The sequence below is a fragment of the Macaca thibetana genome, chromosome 12 (assembly GCF_024542745.1).
Source record: "Macaca thibetana thibetana isolate TM-01 chromosome 12, ASM2454274v1, whole genome shotgun sequence".
NCBI classification, from domain to species: Eukaryota; Metazoa; Chordata; class Mammalia; order Primates; family Cercopithecidae; genus Macaca; species Macaca thibetana.
This window is the reverse complement of record NC_065589.1, coordinates 29,607,056-29,624,479: the sequence shown is the minus strand read 5'-3', so window position 1 is coordinate 29,624,479 and position 17,424 is coordinate 29,607,056. Positions and strand designations below refer to the sequence as shown.

General features: G+C 33.1%; 1 protein-coding gene across 11 annotated transcripts in view; it reads right to left on the bottom strand.

Moving 5' to 3' along the window:
- The window catches only part of IKZF2 (IKAROS family zinc finger 2), a 155,824-nt gene that overhangs the window by 101,152 nt on the left and 37,248 nt on the right, over nt 1-17,424 (bottom strand). The window contains exon 2 of one of the 11 annotated variants that reach the window (XM_050751384.1): nt 1,714-1,863. The exons of 9 other annotated variants lie outside the window; for them this stretch is intronic. The gene's annotated coding sequence lies outside the window, so the exon portion shown is untranslated. Of the gene's footprint in view, nt 1-1,713; nt 16,124-17,424 lie in introns of those variants that run through there. One more of the 11 variants, XM_050751383.1, reaches the window with a different exon arrangement.

Here is a 17,424-nt window from a genome sequence, read left to right as displayed (position 1 = left end):
TTTAAAATCAATTATTGAAAGACTAAACTATTATTGTCTATATTTTTAAAGACCAAGAGATAATACATCAAATATGCAGTAAAATCAAGGCTAATGGCATGCCGTTTAATGAGATAATTAATTAGCTTTTTATGCTAATTAGTACAAGTGGGAATCATTCTAGTTAACTATGGTGATTTTTTAAAATATGCAGCAGTTGGAAAATTTGGATTTATAATAATATAAACTGATATAAAATATTTCAAAATGTTTTAATAATCATAGCTAAAGAATTAAAAACTTCTATGTCTGTCATAATTGAAAAATAAATAAAAATAAAACTCAACACCATTAAGCAAACAGTTACACTGTATAACTTGTATAACATTTTACCAAATATCTCTCTCTGGGCTACTTTTTCCCCATACTTCTTGATGACATACATTTAAAATCCTAACATTCATTCCTGATTTCATATTTTAAAGTATTCAGAAACCTTCACATTTAGCCTTTATGTGCAGCAGATGAGTTATTCAAATGACTTTTAAGATCAATCATACCCTTGAGATTCTATGACTTATAAAATATAATTAAACTTAATTAATAACTCTTTAAGTACTGACTTCGTCATATATAAGCAGAAATTGTGACTCCTACATTAGAGGTGATTGTATCATAGAACCTGATACATAGCACACAGAAGTGTTCAATAAATGCCATTCCCTTTCCCCTAACTTCCAGCTCACCCCCTCTGCTCTCTATCAATATGTACTTGTCGACAAATCAAATTTTTATTTGTAATTAAAAGGTGAAAAAATATAATTACCTATTTACAATATCTATTGTCAAACATCCTTACCTTAAATTAATGGTTGAATGTAATCTGGCAAGGAACAGAAGTATATCAAAGGACCTTCTAATTCTACGTTTTTGAAAAAGACCCTATAAATTAGAGGAAACTTTTTATAAAGGTGATTAACAGTTAATATGAATTAATCAACCTCAAAAAAATCAGAGAAGTTAGGTCAGTGATATCATTCTATATCCATGACTCTAGACCTTCACTGTGCATCAGAATTATCTGGGGAAATTAATAAATCATTATAAATGCCTGAGCCCTACCCCTATTTTTATTAAATTGGTATGGGATGGGGTAAAGATATCAGTATTTTTAAAACATATCCAGATGGTTCTAATGTGTAGCCAAAGTTGAGAACCACCGTTCTACATATTGAGAAGAAATAAACTACAGAGTAGAGTGACTTGCAAAATGAGACTAGAATCCAACTTTCCAATTTTAGGACTTATAAGAAAATCTCCTCCTGGAATCAAAAGAGGTTTGAATATGTATTATATAATATGAAGATATTTAAACATATTGAGGTACTCACGACATTTAATTGGCATTCAACCTTACACAAAATGATGATAGTCAACAAATGATCACCCTTACTACTGCCATAAATGATCCTTCCATCACACCACCTTAATTTCAAAAGTAACATTTCTTTGCTCCTGAATCTGAAGAAAACAAAAAATATCTCAAAATCTAACATAATTACTTTGCAATTACCTTTTGCCATACATAAATAGAAAGAAGTCCTCATAACTAATCTTCTCTACATAAAAATGAACAGACAGCAGAAAAAATATATAGGAATAGAATCACTGCCTTAGGTGATGGGCAGAGAGTTTCCAAAGCAAAGCATTCTCTCACTCTGTCCCGGTTAAAACCTGTTTGTCTGGGGATTGGCTCAGCTGCTCCAGTTCCAGCTTCCCGGCCTTCCAAGGTGCTGACGTGACCTCAGTTGTCACTCTGCTGGAGCTGGATCCAACTAACAAAATCCAACACATGCAAGCACTTGTTTCTCCATTATCCAGTGCCTTCAAGGGCAGAAGAGAATCAGGGAGTCAGTCACCTCTTTTAATCTTGCCCTTGATAGTTTTTATCCTCAATCCTTAAACACGTCCAAAGGTAATTAGGCAGATGAATATCAATGATCAGCAATCAAATGGACCAAATGAAGAAAACAAGATATAAATTCAGTTAAATATTAGCTAGTTGATTTACAGAATTTTACAGAAGTGAAGCATCTAGTAAACTGAGTTTACTCATATACTGATGAAGATCTGAAGAGGGAAGCTACATGACAAAAGTCAGCCTCCTCCTCCCACCCTCCTTTCTTTTATAAAGATAACTGAAGAGACTGAAGAAGAAAACAAATATTGTAAATATTACTGTAAGATGCAAATATCATAGACATGCTTCCTGAAAGTTGAATATCTAGGTACACATGAAGAGTAGAGAGATGCCGTTTAACAATCACATCTCATCTGCTTTTTTTGAAAAGGGATTCTATCTTATAAGCTGTATCAAGTGGAACTTGAACATGTTATCCTTAAATTTTTGTGCTCATCAACAATTTGTGGTAACAGACTCTGAGATCAAGAGCAACGTACGTGATGAAGCCTCATCTTACTCCCTATACCAACTCAGCACTGAAGATTTGCATGCTTGAGCTTTCCTCTTCTAGCTCTAACTAATTCCTGATATACAGCGTGGTACACAGCTTTACCTACAAGCACAAAACAACATTCTTTACCCAGTACATGTTATTACCTCCTCATCGAAAAGAAAAAAACGTGAAGCACAAGATGTGTAATCATATTACGAACAAAAGCATGTTTTAATGTTAGCTTTTTTAGTTAGCTCAGTGACCATCAGCACATTTTTAACCTCTCTGACCCTTAGCTCGGTATCTCTAAAATGAGGGTAATATGGAACCTATCCCGTTGTGCTTTTAGAGGATTAAATAAGATAAAAGACACCCTATTGCACATTGTAAGCACTTAATAAATGATAGTTATTACTAGGTATATGAGTAAAGGCTCTACTGCTTTAGACTCATTAAAGAATTGGCTTTCATTTTCATTTAAGGTTACTTTATAAAAATTATATGGTTACCTACATAAGTTACTAATATAAGTGGGTTTTAGATATGTTTATATTTTAATGTATAGCATTTAAGCTAACTGACACTAAGCACATGGATAACTCTTCTAATGTCATCTAAAGTGATATTTCTTAAATGAAATATCCTTCTGTGGGAAGGACCAATTGATTTTTTAAATTTCTAATTCATCACATTCGTATAATAAAGTCAAATTTGACAAAAACAAAATATAAGCCCCCAATTTGTATTACTCTATCAAACTTCTGTGACAGTTTTAAGCATTTACTCAACTTCTATATTTAATTTCAAGGCAGACTGGTAACAAATGCTTTCCAGCCTACAGACTGCATATGAAGTAGGACTGTTATAAAGAATACTTGATTTTAAGAATGATGGATATGGACTGTTTTATAATAAAACAAACTAAAATTTAAAACCAAAAATCCTTATTAATGGTGTTTCACTTACATGAATCTCAATTCAAAGTAGGTATGAATTTTTAAAAATAGTAAAATTGCCGAAATACCATAGGGGCCCCTTGGTGAAAGCCACGTATTTAACATACTGTCTTAAAAGGCTATTTAATACAACCACTGAATTCTAACTTAATGTTGATTTAATACAAAGCATTACTGTGCAATAGTCACTAAATAAACTATGAAAAACAACCAATTAAAGTAACCTTACAGGTTTACACTTAAATTTTTTAATGAAGTTCCTCACACTAATCTAACTACAATATACTTAGGAACACTTGTCAACTTTAACAGTACTTGTTGCTACTCTAGGTAGTATTTCTTTTTAAAGGCCAGGTACTTGTATAAAGAAAAGTCCTAATATTATAAATCCAACAAAGTCAATAATACATTAAAATGTTTAGTTTGCTGTTTTTCTTACAGAACAGATAATACTTTCTAGGTATTTACTTTTCTAGTGCTTTAAGATTTCAACACAACGTTTTTTCAGTTTTGGCATAATGAAAATTAATAATACAGATCCTACCTGCACAGTTGAACCCTATTTGGGCTGCCATGGTAGAGAGAGAGACAGAGAGAGAGAGAGAAAGAGAGAGAGAGAGAAAGAGCAAAAGAGAGGAAGAGAGGAAGAGAGAGAGAGAGACATCCCTTTATTGATTAAACAAAATCCCCTATTTTCCCTACACCTAGGAGAAAAAATATTATCATGAAACAAAGTGAGATGGACAAACAACATTCTTATGTCTATAATGTTAAAATTTGGTTTACTAGTAAATTACTTCATATCTTTCAAGCCTGCTTTAAAAAAAATCTCAGAAACCATAAAAATGTTTTCATTAGTTATTTAAAACACTAGACTAGGTAGTGACTAAGATTTGAGAAGAAGATAAGAGGCAGTCTCTAAACCAGCATTACTCATTATTTCTCCAACCGGGAAAATTTTTTTCTTCTTTCAGAGGTCAAATTAAAACTACCTTTACCTATGGTTATCTAGAAAAGGAATCAGAATTAAAATAGAATAGATAGGTTCACTGTAGTCTACCTAAAGACAACACTAGGAAAGAATTATAATATATAAATTTCCTTCACATTGAGGTTTTTCTGGCAACTGACACTACCTACTATTAAGATAATTCTGAGATAACAAAAAAAAAATTAGTTCAAATGAAGAAAATTCTCACCTAGGCTCAAAATTAAATTTATATTTAATTTTTAAAAGCAATTATTAAAAATGTTTATGTCCACAAAGGAAAGCATGACCCTAACGTCTTATAACGATCAGCTATCAAATGAATAATCCAGCACCTTTAAGAGTATTTTTAATCAGTCTCTGTATTCCATCATACATGAAATATAGTACAGCTTGTTCCATGTTTGGTCCAAGATGCTAATGATAGTAGCTGTGGCAATCAAATCAGTAGCACAAATGATAGTACGTTCACACCTAGAGTGCAAAGAAACATTCTTTCTTACCACTTTATTCTCACTTTAGCTCTGTCTAAAGGACAGGAGATAATGTCATTCCTCCCATAACAAATAAACCTGCCATTTCAGATAACTGATCCATGACAGGTTACTAGTATTCAAAACTGGCACTTAGAACATTGTCACCATGCAAGCAAACAGGAAGCAATTTGCAGGCATAGACCTGAATCTGCTACATGGATCTTTTTTACTTTTTTTGGTAAAACCAGGAAAGAAGCAAATACAATACACATTTTTAAAGAAGTGGTGATTTTCATTTTTTCAGTCATACTGTATTTAAATTAGAAATTGTGAGTGGCATCTTTCAGACGGGACAGATGTGTAGTCCCAGAAATATTGACTACTTTCTGTACCCAGGAAAGTCAAGGCGTGGTGCTGTTGGCAGTTGTCAGGGTATCTGTTTGCCCAACTTTTATTCAGCTGGAGCAAAGGTAATAAGCTCTTGAAGCAGAAAAAGAAAGTGGAAAAAGACAAAATTTGCAAATTGATAATTTTCAAAACTGAATTAAAATGCATAGTACCGTACAGGACTTGTTCATTAAATGTAATACAAACAAGAATAAACCAGAGCAATTCACAATTCACCAAGACAAGCTGGGAGGTTGTTTTTGCACCTCTTCTTGGTTTGCTCCCAATGTACAAGCAATAGGAAATTTGTAAAGGAAATAAGATGTCAATCTCATAAAATCTCAATAACTCTTCATTAGAAATTAAACAAAAATAATGAATAAAAATCCACAGCATATAGCAAAATAAATTTTAATAAGACTAAATATAACATTTAAAGGAAGGGGGGGGTCTCAATTTTACTGAATTTACAGAATAATATGTTGATTTAACTAAGAATCAATTGTTCTATTCTTCTTGTCATATTTCCAGCTGTACTATAAATTTTTTTAAAAAAGAAGTGCTTCCTCAGTAATATTCTGCTGCTGTACAACAGCAAGCAAAACAGCATGCATGAAGGCATCAAGATGAAAGCATATGTGACAAATGGGTAGCCTTTGGTTGTAAAAAAGTTCCTTTTTACTCTCGAATATTGTGAGATAAGCAGTAATGGAAAAATAAGAGAGGTAAGATGGCATGGACCCAAGGAAATAATTGGAGGGTCAAGTCCATATAGTGGTCAGGATAATGGCAATATAAACAATAATAAGTAACCACGCTCCTCACATTTTCTAAATACTATAGAGGGGGCTTAAATATACAACTAATCTAACAATCTTAAAAAATATAATTATTCTTACTTTGTACAGGTAAGTCAACTGAGGCTCAGAGATATTAATTATTCACACAAGGTCATTCAGTCAGTAGCTAGTTATTCCTTTGGGTAAACAATGATAGACTGTGATAAATGATGATAGAGAGACCAAAAGACATGTATACACATATATCACAACTAATGGTAATGCTTAAATTTGAAGGATTGCAGACTGTCTTCAAAGCTTGGACAGACAGCTTAATAATCACAAAAGGATAATAAAAAGTATTATATGAATACTTATCAAAGATAACCTTCTGATTTATCAAATCAGCAGAGACTGAATGAAAAGAAAGGCTTAAGAAAACTTTAGTGGGCACTTACTGAATGCATAGTGAATGAGAGAATGAATGAATGAGTATAAGATGGCAAGTGATAAATAGGCCTTTTTTCTTTAAGGAAAGGATAGGACATCTCCTTAACCTTCCTTATTTCTATGTTCACTCTCTGAAAGGAAATGTCTTCTTACAAAAAAACTATGACATCTCTGATCTTCAATAAATGTTTGTTTTGTAAACTTTGAATAGGGGAAATAGCAATATAGCAAAATATTTGAAGCTAGTTTAAATTACAAATAAGCTATTTTAAAATCTATACAGATGTGTTAAAGATGTTCGTTTTTATAGCTTAGAACAACTGTTACAGAAATAAACAAAGCTCAAATAATCTCACCATAAAATTCCTTAGTTACAAATTTAGTGATATCAGATTTGTAAGAAAATGTTAAAAGGACTTTGAATTTGCTAAAACGAGTAGTATATTTTGAAATGTATTGAATAAAAGTGATGATACTTATATTACATACATGATACATTAAAAAGATTTTTAGTGTTCAAAATTACATATATACTGGATAAAACTGTGTTTTGTTTTCATTATTTTAATGCTCACATGCCACACCTCAGATTCAATTTGCAATATAGATAAAATGTAAGGGGGAAAAAGACCTCCATGTCTAGAGGTATTACCAACTTGCAAAAAACATTAATAGTACAGTTGAAACAGAATGTGTTAACCTGTCTTCTGAGGCTACCACACAAGTGTTTTAAAAGTTTTGTTTTGCTGTGGTTTTAAAGCTTAGTGTGTAATCTCTCTACCACTGCTTCTAACGGACAAAAAAAAACAAAGAGTTACAACTCAAATTCAGTAGTAAACCACAGGGCAGAGGCAAGGGGTTCTCAGCCCATTCCTTAACAGACATGTTGCTAGTCCTGTCTGCACCATCCTAACTCGCCTATGTTCCCCAGGCCTTGAGCCAAAAGTATCATTTTACTGAGTGAAGAAAAGAGTTTCATTCTTCCAATCTTGTACTGCTTTCACCTCAACCTTGCAATCTTGTTTTTCCACATTTTCTAATTATTGAAATGAAAGCATTCCCCCCCAAAATATTAATAAAGAATAGGGAAAGGAAGAGAATGAGAAGGAGATGTTCTCTTCTAGATAGTACGCAGAGTACAAAGCACTATTTTAAACACTGATAAGGGCATGCATAGAAGCAGGGACTCTGCTTGCTCCCAGTGAATTCAGGTAATGTATCCATTGTTCCAAATTGCTATGGTCTGGTGACAGGAACCCAACTAGAACAAGCTTGCCCTGCATTTTCTTTTGCATTTAGATGCCAACTTTGATAAGGTCACGCCTTAAAAGATCCACATAGCATGCAACACAGAGATAGCAATAAAGCCTTCAGCCATTCCCATACTCAGATAAGAATATAAAAAGAAGAGGAAATCAGAAAGACATTCACATATACAAACAGATTTACAGGGACAACCCGTTTATAACTACATCTATCTAGATCACTTCACACACCAGGGACCTATGTGGAGCCAACAACAAATGTACTTTAGAGATTCCCTCCCCTCCCAAGCCCCCATGCTCCTATCCCAGAATTTTCTCAAAGGAGCTCATTGCTTTCCCTCACTGGCTTCCTTTAAGTAGTGTCGAAAAGACTTCCCTTAATGCTTTGACTGCTTCTTTCAATTCCAAGGACTCCCTGAAATGTCCCATTTATTCCCCTGACCCTCCCAAAAGGTTTGACTCCTCTTCTACTGCAAAGCTCTCCCTCATGAGCTACCCACAGAAACCAATTCCCTAGACTGCCTTCCCTCCCAATCATTCCCTGAAGATCCAATCCTCTTCTGCCTTGCTGTTTTCCTTTCCAACTGTTCCAAAGTACCTAACCTGACATCACTATTAGTGAAAATACACCAGAGGTTTTGGGGGAAGGGAGGAATACCATTAGAGCAAAGGAAAAACACACCAAACACACACATGCACACACAGTGCAGGAATGACGTTCTAATTCCTGGACTGGTTTTCTCTTACCTTTGTCTATACACAATACATCACCTCTGACACACTCAAATATTCCCAAAAAGCTTGATTAAATGATTTTTATCTGGCACATTTAAAGAAGTATAGTGGGGGGGAACGGGGGGTGGTATGTCAGTATATTACATTTTTTTCCTAACAAAAACAGCAAAACACACCAATTTATAAAATTGTGACCAAAATCAAAACACAAGTGCAAAGATCCTTTTTTAATTTGTGATTATCAAATGCTACAAATCAGAATTCTGCAAACAAACAAAAACCAAAGAACTTCTTCAGCCATAACTATTGATAGGTTAGCATCTTGCTGAAAACTCCTCTTGTGAAAATGCTGTGCTCTAGCTCAATGCTTAACCAGGCCCTTTTGGAAAACTTTTGTTATTTCGTTGTAATGTTTTCAAAAAGATTTAAGCGTTTCCAAACAACTTGTTTTACACTGACTTAAGTTTTACCTAGCTCAGATAAAAATAGATTTCTTGGGCAAAAGATAAATGTACAATTTGTTTGAAAACATTTTCTTCAATCAGTATATTTTTATGACCTAAAATATAGTAACAAAATTAAGCGATTCAATTTTTCACTTTAAGATATAAATTTACCTAAACTGTCTTTCTTTAAATTGTTACACTTCATGATTAGCTATTTCTCTTTTTAAAAAGGCATTACCATAATGACTGATAATTATAATCCAAATAATTAGTATTTAAATATCTTTAAAATCAATCTTTTTAAAAAAAAATTTCTTCTGTGGTTGAAAAAAAAATTATGGAAAGAGGGCACCAAACTATTTTTCTGTTTAAGAGATCCTTACATCTGTTTTTCAAAGGAAGAATTGGTCTAACTATTCTTACGGGAAAAAAAAAAAATGGTTAGGCACGGTGGTTCACGTCTATAATCCCAACACTTGGGGAGGCCGAGGCTGGAGAATCGCTTGAGCCCAAGTTTTGAGACCAGCCTATGAGACACAGCAAGACCTCAGCTCTAGAGAGATATTAGCCAGGCATGGTGGTGGTGCATGTCCCTAGCCCCAGCTAGTCCAGAGGCTAAGGTGAGAGGATCTCTTGAGCCCAGGAGTTCGAGGCTGCCACACAAGCCATGATCATTGTGCCACTGTACTCCAACCTGGGTGACACAGTGAGGGAAACCCTGACTAAAAAAAAAAAAAGAAGAAAAGAAGAAAAAAAAGTGTTTTTTTAGTAGGTTTTCCATTTCTGAGACTAAATATCTACAAGTGTCTTGCCACTTGAAAAATCTAAAAGTGAAATACCTCAAGTCTCACTCATAGCTCTATTCTTCATACTTTGTACTATGATGAACACATTAAGTAATACATATATTTAAGATGTGGTTAATATGTAATCTTGGGCAAAGGTACTAAAAACTATCTCTCCGATTTACAGCAAAAGACAAAAAAAAATTTTAATTTTAATTTAAAATATTTCTTATGCCACCCATTAAGAAAGTCATTATATGATAAACAGCAGATACATCATGCTGCTGATTAATTATAATGGAGAAAATCATAAACCTGGAAATCAATTATATCACATATAGAATGACGGGGTAAGGAGAATGTACCTGTTTGTCAATAGGTCCATTGTCTCTGATGAGCAAATTAGCCTGCTCAGAGTCAGAAACAACACTTAGGGTTCCCTCAGACAACAGTGAAAGAAGACCATCACAAACCACTCAGGCTGTTAATAAAAGACAATCAAACAATGGTCCTCAGAAGACCATTTCTTATCCCTTGCCCATGAGAACTTTAAGGCTTAGCAAGAAAAACAAAGAATTATACATTTCTTAGACAAGATTTATCACATTTATGTCAACAAAGAGATCATCACTGCGAGGTCTTATAGCTTCACAGTTGTAGTTTTTAAAGGGGGGGCATCACTGAACTCCCAACAAATTGTATAGCTCATTTTAAGTACGTGTACATACGCGTACTTTCCATTAGTATCACAAAATTCTAATTGTAGAATTGTCTCTAAATGTTTTTCTCACTGTGGAAAAAGCAGATTTGCTCATCTGTAGTGAGAACCTGACTGGCACTTAACAGGGAAGGTATGTAAATCATGGTTCAAGTTCAGTCATTCCTGGAACTGTGTAACTACCCTCATGTATTAGAGTTTTCAGTGAAAATTCAGATAATTTATCTCAGGAATTCTTACAGGAGGAAAAACAAACAACACACATATACACTTATAAACTCTTTGGCGAGATCACAAAGATCTTAGGCCCTTCTTGACAACATTTTAGAGAATTACCAAGAATACTGGAACAGGATAGAACAAAATACATGCTGAATTAGAAGTCAAAAAACCTGAAGTTCACCTGTGTTCTAACTGTGCAGGTCAGTTTTCATATCTCTAGAACAAAGGGAGGTGTGATAGATCTCAAAAGTTATGATTAAGTGAAACGTAAACAATCAGGGAGTATGATGCTAAACTGGGCAAAAAGAAGCAAAAACAGCAGTGACACCATATTGAGTTTGTCAGAAGAATGGAGTCAATATAAACTGGGGAAAAAATGATTGAAATTACTATAGAGAAACCCACAAGGCATTATCCTTTTCAGTGTTTAATGAGATTTCCTGAAATATTCAAAATGGGTGCTTGCTTTGATGTCAACTAGGATAACCTGTGAAAAAATGAAATAAGAACTATAAGATGTAGAATTATCCATTGGAAAGTAGGTGATTTTTATTGAGGGAAAAAAAAAGTTTTCTGACAAAATTTTACAAATTTAAAAAAATTTCTTCTACATGATGTAATATTTTACATAATGTAAAATGTTATGCTTACATTAGCTTTATGTACCACTTCTGCCATCCCCAATGACCTGTGGTCATAATAAGCAGATTTGTGTGCATGAAAAGACATAGGGACCAGCTTCCAAAAAACCCTTCTCACTGTGCCCCACAATTTGAGAGAGCAGAGCTACAAGCTGAGCTACTGAACTGATGTGACCTGAGATCTGATCCCACTGCAGTAGCCATCGGGCTACAGTGGTAGTGTTACTTTACCAAAATAAACCCCTCCTCAATAGGAAAGCGGTCCAAGAGTGCTTCCAGGTGCCAACTTCTACTCTTCTGGAATAAAATTCCACTAACAAAGTTGATACAGCTTTAAAGCGCTTTTCTTTAAAAGAAGGTACATATATTTAGATTCTATTCATCCTACAATTCAATCTCGAAGAATACATAAAAATGTATTGCTTTTTTTGCTGATATAAAAGTAATACATGCTCATTGTAAAAAAAAAAATGTAAAATCTAGAAAAGTATAAATCAAACAAAAATCACAAAGAATCCTAATACTCAAAAATGACCACTATTCATATTTGGTGTATATTCTTCTCATCTCTCCTCTATGAAATATACATCTATTTCTATATGGCAGGCTTTTATTTACATATTTGAGATCCTACTATATAAACTTGTATAACCTTTTTAATGTATGTATTTAAAAAAAGTCTATGCCATAATCATTCTTAAAGCACATGGTTTTTAACAGTTCCATTTTATTCTATCCAATTAATATATTATTTTTTAAATAACTGACTACTATTTAAAATATTTCAAATTAGTAATTAATTCTCCACATTAAATAATCACTTTGGGGAGACTTATTTTAGAAGTGCTATTTTAACAGTTGATTCTACCAAATTCTCAGCAAGTAAAAAATGCAAGCAGACACAAAATTATAGCAGTGAAAATTTTATAATCCACCTCCCCTTTATTTTACTCAAATAAATCAAATCTTATAGGTAGTGGCAAACTGTGCATATTGTCTTGTTAATATTCATCTTGAAATTTTAGGGCTACACATCATAATTAACACAACCACAGGAATAATAAACGCTTGCATTGAAGACAGTATACTAGGTATTATAAAGACATTCACTGCAACCTTGACCACAACCCTAACACATGTATTAGTATCACCTTGTTTTTTAACAGATTAAGAAATTAACTTTCTGAAAGGTTAAGTAGTTCACACAGCTATTAAATGAATCCTACCAAAACTTAAGATGCAGCTCTTGAATCCCATTTCTAAACAGATATTTAGTGTTCTCATTTACATTTATGTGCTATATATTTATATTAACTGTACTATGATGACAATAAATTCCTAACACTACCATTATTATCATGATGTTATAGTATAGCAATGTGGCAATGCTATATTTCAAGAAGAAAAACATACGCAGGGTAAAATATATACAGAAATTTTAAATAATACTATCATTTCTAAAGTTGCATGTTGTACAAAAATGATAAATTTTAAAATCAACACTAGTCTTCATTTTTGTACAACTGGTGTTTTAAAACTACTGACTTAATTAAACTGTTAGATATTAATTGTTTGATGGAGTTAATGCATAGGAAACAAAGACATAAAATGCAATTAAAATTATTAAATGTACACAATAAATAAAACCATCAAAAAATGGTCTGAGTATAAGGAATCTACATCTACATTGGGTGTTGGAGAAGCAAATTAATGGATTACACCAGTTTCTTACAGTTCCACTGGCAAAGAGTTGAAGGGCTGACACTTTCAGTCTCACCCTATAGAAATATTTTCTCAAAAAAACTAATATTTAGTGTGGTTTAGTTGTTACTATTAGTGTTTTTTTTTTCCTTTTGTTTTGTTGTTGTAAAATAGATAGATATTTGAATGGTTCAAAAATCAAAAAGTATAAAAGTATATCTAGTGAAGAGTCTTGTTCCATCCCAGCCCTTCATCTGCTCAGCTGTCATCCCTCTATCTATACACTCCCAAATAAGTAATTATTTCATTACCTTCTTGTATATCCTGTGAGTTTTTGAAAATAATTATTAGTAAACATTTCTGGGGTTTTTTTTGCCCAACTTATTTTCTTCTGCCCCTTCCTTTTTTTTAAACTTAGCAATATATTTTGGAAATCTTTCCATATTCATAAGATTCTTATTTTTTATATACCTGCATAATATTCAATTATTGGATATAGTTAATTTATTTAATCAATCTGCTACTGATGGGCATTGTTTGTACAATGTTTCCCGTCTTTTGATGTTAAAAACAATGCTGCAATGAACAAATCTGTGCACTCAACATTTGACAAATTATTATAAGATAAATTTGTAGAAACAGGAGTACTGAGTCAAAGCTTATAAGCATTTGTTCCAATTCACATTTATATAAATTTATACTCCCATCAACAATGCATAAAAGTCCCTGTTTCCTTGCAGCCTTGCCAACACAGTGTGACATAAAATTTTCAGTTTTTTGCTAATATAATGAATTAGAAATGCTATGTCAGTATAGTTTTATATACTTCCTATTTTGGGTGCAGTTGAGAAAAACTTTATATGTGTATAAGCCAATGTTATTTTTTTGTGAACTGTGTTAGAATAATTTAACCAAATTTCTATTAGATGGTGACTGTACTTTGCCAATTACTAGGAGCTGTTATGTATTAGACAGATTAGCTCTTTAAGTCATCATATGAGTTGGAAATTTTACCTCCAGCTCGTCATTTATCTTTTGGCCTTATTTATGTTATTTTTTGCCATGTAGAAATTTTCATTATTTAAAATTAATTAATCCTTTGAAATCGACTTTCAGATATTGAATTTTATTAAAAAGAGCTTCCCATTGTAAGGTCATAATAGACATTCATATTTTCTTCTATTACTTGCATGGTTATCTTTCATGTATATATCTTTGTTCCAAAGAGTTTATCCTGAAGTTTAATATAAGATATAAACGATATTGCATCTACCTGTCAAAGAATACAGTGTCTTTCCCATTTTAAGTATGCTTCTGCATATTCCTTAATACAAATATTACACATTTAAATATTTGCATGTTAATTTAAACTTCCTTATTACTAAATTATTTTGTTTTTAAATTATTTGTCTTTCAGTTGATTCTCTGCAGTTTATGGATACAAAACGTATCATCTGTAAAAAGTTATCATTTTATCTCTGCCTATCAAATTTTTATAATCCTATTTTTTATTATCTAAATACATTGGCAGTTTCGTCCAGCACAATATTAAAAAAGAGTAAAGAAAGCAAACAAAATCTGCCTAGTTTCTGAAATTACTGAGTGTTTTCCTATGACTCATGATGACTTTTGGACTCACATACATACATTTTATCACTCTGAAGAAGTTTCCCTTTATTTCTATTTACTAGGTATAGAGAATGGTTGCTAAGTTTTGTCACATGTTTTTTCAGTGTCTACAGAGAAAATCATATGATTGTTCTCTTTAATATGATAAATATTAGATTTCCTATTATTGATCCATCCTTGCATTGCTGAAATAAATTTATTTTGTTAATAACAAATTACTGCTTTCAGGGAATTCAAATTGTATTTTTTTTTTTTTAAGAAATTGCCACTTCTTTTTGGACTATTATTACTTGATATTGTTAAAGGACAAGAGGCCAAGCCTTAAAGCAATAAAAAATTCAACCAGAAAGATTTGCAGAGGAGAACTTTGGGTTAAGGACTAGGTATAAATTAATAGATTATGTTTGACAATTACAGTTTCATTGGTTAATGAAGCATTTTATCCTAACATTGTTTATGGGTTATTTTTTATTTAACAATACATTAATTCGACTTAGTACAGATTTACTGAACATCTATTATTTTCAAGGTATTGAGATTGTGTAGTTCAGTGGCTTGCAAACCATTTTTGGCCCAGACAATAGAAAATATATTTTTATTGTAATTCAATATATACATATGTCTATGTATGTCTAAATACATATTAATGTTTATGAAAAATGACTTCATGAAACAATACAATACATAATCATAGTTCTTTTCTTCTTCTTTTTTTTTTTTTTAAAGACAGAATTTCACCCTGTCTCCTAGTGACAGATCGTGCAGTGGCACGATCACAGCTCACGGTAGCCATGAACTCCAGGGCTCAAGTGATCCTCTCGCCTCAGCCTTCTGCATAGCTAAAATTACAGGTGCAAGCCACTGGGCCCAGCTCAATATTTCATATTCTATTATTTTCTATTCCTTATCATTTTTACTAAAGCATTGGTTTCTATACAGTATATTGATTCCCCAAACCATAATAAATTGAAATTTACAGTTTGGGAAATATTATCATATTAGCTAAGGGGAAGGATTCTGGAACTAGGCAACCTAGGTTTGAATCACAGCTTTACCTCTTAATGGCTTTTAATTGTACCTCAGTTTTTCATCAGGCAATACTAGTATCTACCTCATAGGGTTTTATTGAGATTAAATGAATTAATACACGTAAATATATGTTTGAAATATGTATTTGATTTGTTTAACAAAACCTTTCCCTTGATCCTACAGTTGCTAAAAAAAAAAAAACAAAAACAAAAACCTGCATCCCCAAAATACCAAAACTGTGGAGAAATCATTAAATATACAGACTTCCTATCATCTCATAAAAATAATTATGAGCATGCCAATGTAATCTAAGTATCTGATTGTTTTTAGAAGTGAATCTGGGCTGGGCGCAGTGGCTCAAGCCTGTAATCCCAGCACTTTGGGAGGCCGAGATGGGCGGATCACGAGGTCAGGAGATCAAGACCATCCTGGCTAACACGGTGAAACCCCGTCTGTACTAAAAAAATACAAAAAAAAAAAACTAGACGGGCGAGGTGGCGGGCGCCTGTAGTCCCAGCTACTCGGGAGGCTGAGGCAGGAGAATGGCATGAACCCGGGAGGCGGAGCTTGCAGTGAGCGGAGATCCGGCCACTGCACTCCAGCCCCGGCAACAGAGCGAGACTCCGTCTCAAAAAAAAAAAAAAAAAATGTGAATCTGAACTGGATCTTCTCTTTCAAGACCTTGGAGATAACAGTAAATATTAGCTAAGTTAAATAATCATTAAGGTGTCTCTTTTATTCCTGCTTTTTGTGGATGTTCCTTGCTCCAACAGCTATCAAACAAGTTGATAACACTGAGACATAGTGGAGATCTGTAAGGTATAACTCGAACTCATTCTGAAATGGTATATAGAAAGTAGCCTAAACTTTACAGCATTTAGGAGTTTAAACATCTCAAAATCAGCCTGGAGGAAAGAATAATCTTATTTCTTCCTTAACTCAGTTTTTCGGGACCTCTTCAAAGTTAACTTTAGAGCCCATGAAGAACAGCTTTTTCTTATCATTTTACTATTATACAAACTTGCTAGGATTTATCCCTTGTGCACAGCAGATGGTATTAAAATGTAAATTACCTCTGGCAAATATGCTACCTACTTTCAGGTACAAGCTCAAGAAATCCCCTAACTATGCAAATATCTGTTTCTCTAAAAAACAAAGAACCATGTTTCAAAGTTAATTTACTTTGGAAGTAAGAAGTTTGGTTGTTGCTCTTTTCTTAAGATGTACCTATTGATACTTGGCACATATGTTTTTTCTAATTGTTGTAGGGAAGGGGTGGAGGGAGGTGTTTGCTTTGTTTTAGCATGTTTCTAAATGTGCCTGGGATTATATTCTTAAAGTTGGCATCTATTGAGCAAGGAGGGGCAAGGTACACAAGTTTGACAGAAATAAAGGTAAATAGCTATTTTTATACTCATCACAAGGATGACAAGTGCTAACAATGGCCAGAATGCCTATTTCCCGCTGCAACTGCAATCTGGAACTCCTCCTAATATAGCTGTAATAATCAGTTATGTCTAACACATCTCTTGAGCCTGGTTCTCTGCCTTAAACGTCTTCCTAAAATCTCTAACATTTACACCCAACTCCAAATTTTAAGTTCAAATAATAGCTGACTGAAAGTTTTCAATATATTTTCAGTGCTTATATTTGCTAATGATAACAATAGGTTTTCTTCAAAAAAAGTATTTTCTTCCTCAGAGTAATCTAAAATGAAATCTTCCTCCATAATAAAAAGGTGTGTGTGTGTGTTATAGGTGCAGAGGTGCAAAGGGTTTTTTT